The 6,509-nt window shown below is 44.3% G+C and overlaps 1 pseudogene; it reads left to right on the top strand.

The window, feature by feature from the left end:
* The window catches only part of LOC137890620 (contactin-associated protein-like 4), a 78,847-nt pseudogene that overhangs the window by 50,259 nt on the left and 22,079 nt on the right, over positions 1 to 6,509 (top strand).

The following is a 6,509-nucleotide window of genomic DNA, read 5'->3' as shown; positions in this document are numbered from 1 at the left end:
ACCTTCCCATCCTGATCTTCAGCCCTCTAAGCTGCAAGAGTGGGCAGAATACCTTTGACCATAAAGTGTAATTTGCATCCTAGTAATGCTTGTGATTCTGTCTGAAGAGGAGAACACGTGGATGGTGATCCAGCACAACAACACAGAGCTGACCAGAGTCCGACCGGCTCCAGGTGTAGACCAGCACTCGCCTCACTTTGACTACTCCACCGAAGAGGAGCAGCTGCTGGCCGTCATCAGCCAATCGGAGCACTGCGAACAGGAGCTGTCCTACCACTGCAGGAAGTCCCGCCTCCTCAACACTCCAGGTAAGTGCCTGTTTTGTTTTTTTTCAGTTGGCTCTTTGAACATCCTGGCTCAGATTTCCCTCACAGGATTCAAACCAACAAAAGTGAGCTGCGTCTTTTCTAACCTGAAGCCTTTTGAAGCTGTTTTTATTTTCTATGATTTACTCAACCTGTACAAACAAACCACACTGAGAGTTGTTGTGCATTTTTTTGAGGTCTTTCAATCAAGTTTTGTGAGTTATGAAGCATTTTGTACAAGAACTAAACCCCTGGAGAAAACGCCCTGCGGCTACTCACGTCCTTCTCGCTCTACCAGACAAACTGTTGTGCAGGAGAGAACTTCCAGTAAAATACATGAAAACAAAGCAATATCAAGGGATTTTATAGATTTTTTGAGAATGAGGAAACGTATGGACCTTTCCTGACCCTGTTCTCATATTAATGATGCTCACAACAGACAACAGGAGACATTTTTATTTCATGGACAAAAGTTTTCAGTTTTATTGTAAGAGCCGAGATATACTCAGGGAAAGTGAGGAGAAAGCAAAAAAAACCCAACTTGTATGTGTGTTTTTGTATCATTGAATGCCCATAGCGTGTGTGTTTCAGTGTCGGATCATATTCATACCTTTTTATTTTCATACAGTCAGCTCTTTTCTCCCAGCACACTTTGTTTGTTTTCAAATAAAAGGTGCATTTGTGAGTGCAAACACAATACCAACCAAACGTTTTCTAATTTATGACGTGTGTATCAGCTGATGGTTGTGTGTGTGTGTGTGTGTGTGTGTGTGTGTGTGTGTGTGTGTGTGTGTGTGTGTGTGTGTTTCAGAGGGCTCTCCGTTCAGCTGGTGGCTCGGTGGTCCCGGTCCCGGTCGCGTCCAGACTTATTGGGGCGGAGCTCAGCCGGGCAGCCAGCAGTGTGTCTGCGGCCTGCAGGGCGACTGTGTGGACCCACAGCACTACTGCAACTGTGACGCCGACCGCATGGAGTGGTACTGAACACACATTTGTTGATTTATATTTATTTATATCTTGATTGTGTAAATGTTCACATTTCAGTTGAAGCATCTACCATCAAAAGAAAAACAGGAGACTATCAACCAAGAGACACATTGTTGCATATTCTTATAATACAAGAAGAGAATCGTGTGGATTTGATGATCAGAGTGAGTCTCACTATATTAAGGTATGCTCTTAACTGCTTTTTCTAGAACATTAGGAGTGCTAAAAGCTGTTGCAGGTGTTCAGTCTTCAAACTCACTTTTTAACTTTGGCAGCGAAGCAAACAACGACTCAACTGTGATAATTTGATCAGAGGGAAAAAAACTAAACAGTGTTGAGCTTTCTCGTGTTGTAAGCAATCCCACCTTTGCCTCACTTCCTGCCTTATTTCATTTCCCAGTACAAGCTGTCGGTGCAACGCCAACTCTATTTTTACAGACCGGGAGCTGCTGCTCCTCAATATTTCATCACGCTCACAAAGTGCTGTGTACACGCCTCGCTTCCAGTCCTGGGTGTATTTTTATACTCAACTTTCCTCTGCAACGGGGCTAAGAGGAGGATTATCTTAGTGCGTGAAGCTGCGTGTGGGGCGGGGAACGGACAGTAGGTGTCTTGTTCGGGAGTAGCTGTTCCAGAAACTGCCGGGGACGGATGTTGACTGCAAGATTCAGGAATAAATAGGTCCCCGAAAGATTGCACCTACTCACTGCAACGCTTACATCAGCTAGTTACAACATGGAACATTGTCCCAAGAGCGACATTCACAACAAAACACCAATTAAATTAGCGTGTATTGATTCTCCGCATCCACTCTTTTTCTTCTTCCACATATTAATATTGTCCCGATTCCCCCTCTTCTCCTCCGGCTTCTTCTCGTCTCCATCATCTCCTGCGCACGTTTTGCTCATCTTTTTTCTTTTCCTGCAGGACTGAAGACTCGGGCCCTGATCACCCACATGGAGAGCCTCCCCGTCAGGTCTCTGGTGCTGGGGTGACGTCAGAGGGCGGAGTCAGAGGCCGCCTACAGGGTGGGGCCGCTCCGTTGTCACGGAGACAGTAAGTCCGGCCCAGTTCTCCAGCTGCCTAAAGTTACGACATGATGACAGAAACCGTCCTATTATGAAAATGACTGTTTATTCTGTCAAACTGTTTCAAAAAACGTCATAATAAATCTTTATACAACGCACCAACTTATTAACCCTCTGATTCAGTATTTCAGACCCAGGAATGCTTTTTAAAACCGTTTAACATTGTGGGAAATACTCTTGTGTGTTTGATATGAAGCTACAGTCAACAGCTTACATAACATAAAGACTGCACACAGCGAGAGTAGCTTGGCTCTCAAAGGTAAAAGGAAAAGCTCACTGACTCACAATATCTTGTTTCTTTAATCCATATATAATGTGGAACTATTCCTGTAAGTAGTGTCTGAAAAAAATCAAGTTATTTGTATTATTTTGTTACAGCTGTCACTGGGCAACATTAAAACTCTCCTTCCCTTTGAAATGTTTTGTAATTGCAGTTGTTAATTACCCCTTTAAATAGACACATTTACCACAAACATCTAAGCATAGCATAGAGTATAGTATAGAGTTACTGTACACCTTTGTTTTCAGCTGAATAACAGTTTGGCAAATTAGTTTCTGATTTGATTTAATTCAGAGAACTTTTTTTTTTTTTTTTTTTTTTTTTAATCGCCTTCTCAGAGAACTTCTGGAACGCTGCGTTTTTCGACAAGGAGACGTCGTACCTCCACTTCCCCACCTTCCACGGAGAGCTGAGCGCAGACGTCTCCTTCCTGTTTAAAACCACGGCCCCCTCCGGCGTCTTCCTGGAAAACCTGGGCATCAAAGACTTCATCCGGATCGAACTGAGCTGTGAGTAGAAGCTGGAGGGCGAAGATTTAATCCAAATCACACACTGTGTGTGTGTGTGTGTGTGTGTGTGTGTGTGTGTGTGTGTGTGTGTGTGTGTGTGTGTGTGTGTGTGTGTGTGTGTGTGTGTGTTTTCAGGCCTTTATGGTTCGTGTGTCATTTATAGTATGGCAGCCAAACAAAGACACTGTTCTTTTACATCTGTGTGTGAGTGTGACGCTGTTAGAATATGCAGCAGAAGGAAACATTAGGGATTTTTCTCCACTCATAATCAGATTTTTTGATATTTTTTTGTTTAATTGAACAATTGCACTTACATAAATACTTACAATTTGTTTCCTAGTGCTGGGATTGAAGTGTTTTATGACAGAGGATGGTAACATTTTCCCTAATGTATCCCTTTACTTTTGATGCTTGATGTTTTATTTCTACCGGCGCCGCTTGTGTGCTTCCAATGTTTTCTTCTGGCTGAATTCTTTGTCGTTGTCCGGTCAATTTCCTTCCCGCACAGAACACGTACACGCGGCCGTAGATAAGGTATGCCGGCCCACACGGGACCCCGATGCATTCACAACAAAACAAATTAAATGTATCCAAGGTGAAATCCATAAAAAGGGAACTCAGATCTGTTGGAGGGCTGTGTGCGTGTGTGTGTGTGTGTGTGTGTGTGTGTGTGTGTGTGTGTGTTGTTGTTTTTTTTTAAGCACCTCTGTTTTTAATTTGACAGTTGCTTTATGAACTCTTTGGGGCTTTTCAGCCGTGACCCTCCATTAATTCCTGTCGATTGATTCCCGTGTAACGCACACATTTACGGGCTCCATAGTGTGTTGTTTAGATTATTACAGTAATAACCAACAGGGTGTTGTTCAGTTTGTGTGGTGCCATGGAATCGTGGCAGGCTGTGAGACGTATGTTTATAGCCTGCCATATATTGTGTCATTTAAAATATAGCTGTATTACCCAACAAGGTGTCCTTGTGTTTATATGGTTACGACAGTGTTGTGGATGGTATGAGCTACACATTTATGGGCAGCAGTGGTGTGTGTCATTCATAATGGTTCGTATAGGTGCATTGAATCACTTATTAGAGTCACCGTTGCCTTTTAAAGCTCTTTCACCTCACTTTACCTTCCTAGTTTGGTTCAGCTTGCTGTTTCGTGGTTCTTTTTTTGTGTTGTATTTGGGAGGAAGGTGTTTTAGAAATGGGACTTAAAGGGACACACACACACACACACACACACACACACACACACACACACACACACACACACACAGAATCTAATAATACAAGGACACTGCTGCACCAACAGCCTCTCTCCTCAGGGAAATCATTTGTCAGTGTGGTTGTTCCAGCTCTGAATACTGCTGCTCTGTTGCCGGCGTGCCTCCGATCTCTTTGTAACACCGAGGCTGGAAACAATGTCTATATGAAGGTACTGCAGGATGCTGGGACAGTGTTTCATCTCGCTCTGTGCTCCCGTAGTAATGCATCCTCCCCTTCCACCGGCACAACATGAAAGACGATGGCTTGCTTTTGCCTGCGCTCTCTTAAATCTTCTCGCGGTTGGTGGAGAGAACGAAAGTTGAGCAGAAAGAAAGAAAGACGTTCAGCACCGAGGAGCTGTCCGTGGTGCTGGAACGGGGCTGCGCCAACAGGGCCAAGGCGCTGGCCGTGGTCCTGACTCGTGGTCCTGTCTCGTGGTCCTGTCTCGTGGTCCTGACTCGTGGTCCTGTCTCGTGGTCCTGTCTCGTGGTCCTGACTCGTGGTCCTGTCTCGTGGTCCTGTCTCGTGGTCCTGACTCGTGGTCCTGTCTCGTGGTCCTGACTCGTGGTCCTTACTCGTGGTCCTGTCTCGTGGTCCTGACTCGTGGTCCTGACTCGTGGTCCTGTCTCGTGGTCCTGTCTCGTGGTCCTGTCTCGTGGTCCTGACTCGTGGTCCTGTCTCGTGGTCCTGTCTCGTGGTCCTGACTCGTGGTCCTGTCTCGTGGTCCTGTCTCGTGGTCCTGTCTCGTGGTCCTGTCTCGTGGTCCTGACTCGTGGTCCTGTGGCTCAGAGGGAGCTTATGGGCGGTGGTGAGGAATTATTCAGATCCTTTTACTAGCAGCAATACCACAAAATAAAGTACAAATAAAAGCAAAATTAGTCCATCATAAGTGACAGAATCCCAAAATTAAAGGTCTGAAAGTTTTAATTAGTCAACAAAAGCTAAATACGGTATTTCAAAATCAATTCATTCCTTATTGTGCACAATGTTTCAGAGTATCGTTTCAATTATGCAGTATAAAGAACAGTGTGTTGCATTCAGGGGGCTCTATTAGCAGAAAGGCAATATAATATCATTAAGTATGCGTTCTTTAGTGAAATAATGATTGTGTTTTCGTAACCTTAGAATGAATCTGCATACGGAGCGAGTCCTCTTCATGGAGCCTTTGGAAATGTGTCACAATGAATTAGCATATTACATGTTATGGTATGTATTGTGTTTTGAGCAAAGGTCAAATCTAATCACTGTGTCAGTTTCCATTCCTGTGTTTCTCATCAATACAACGTGAGCAATAACACACACAGACGTGTTCTGATGAACAAACGTATTTTTTTGTACATCAGGACACCTCAGAGGGCTTTAATACATACATGTACTGTGTCCAAATCGTCATACACTTTTCTTTCTTTTTTACAATATTACCAGTGCGGCGTTGTGAGCTACTTGCTGAGGGCCCAGAAGAGAGCCTGCACCTGCCTCTACCAGGTTCCTTCCACACTGCAGGGTTCAGCAGTGTGGAATAAAGAATGGTCTAGCAGTCTGGAAATAAACACGGCACAGTCTAATCAGTGCAGAGCTTCTTACCAGGCTCTTGAGTCTTTTGTTTGTTGTTCTCCTGCGAGAGCCGTACCCAGTGCGCGCCGAGGTAGAAGCTCTGTCGGCCTTTGTGTTTGTTGTTCTGTTGTGAAAGAGTAATTAAAATACATTCCAGGGAGCTCTACCTTTCCCTCGTCTGCTTGTTTGGTCTTCGTACGCTCGAGTCCAGCCTATACCTGCTTGTTAAAACTCCTGCTTCTATTCCCAATTGTGGCATTGGCAGGTTTTAGACAGACCTGTGTGAAAATATGCAACTATAAAGTGAAGATTCATGTCGGCTTTTCTTTTGTTATGTAAGAAAAAGAAAAGCGTACTACTTTAGCCTTAATCACAAAGTGAGGTTTTATCAGTCTTGTTCTCGTGAATTCGGAGGCTGCAGACGCATCCTGTTTGAACAAATGAAAGGCTGGTTTGAGGTCTGTGGTCTTCTTTCACCACCGGTGACAACTAAATCTGAATTTTCTCCTTAACAGCAGCAATGAGTTA

This window comes from Cebidichthys violaceus, unplaced genomic scaffold (genome assembly GCF_023349555.1).
Source record: "Cebidichthys violaceus isolate CVI_PGR_0920_01 unplaced genomic scaffold, fCebVio1.0.p SCAF_67, whole genome shotgun sequence".
In the NCBI taxonomy this organism is placed as follows: domain Eukaryota; kingdom Metazoa; phylum Chordata; class Actinopteri; order Perciformes; family Stichaeidae; genus Cebidichthys; species Cebidichthys violaceus.
The sequence above is the reverse complement of the archived record's forward strand: the minus strand, read 5'-3'. Positions and strand labels throughout refer to the sequence as shown.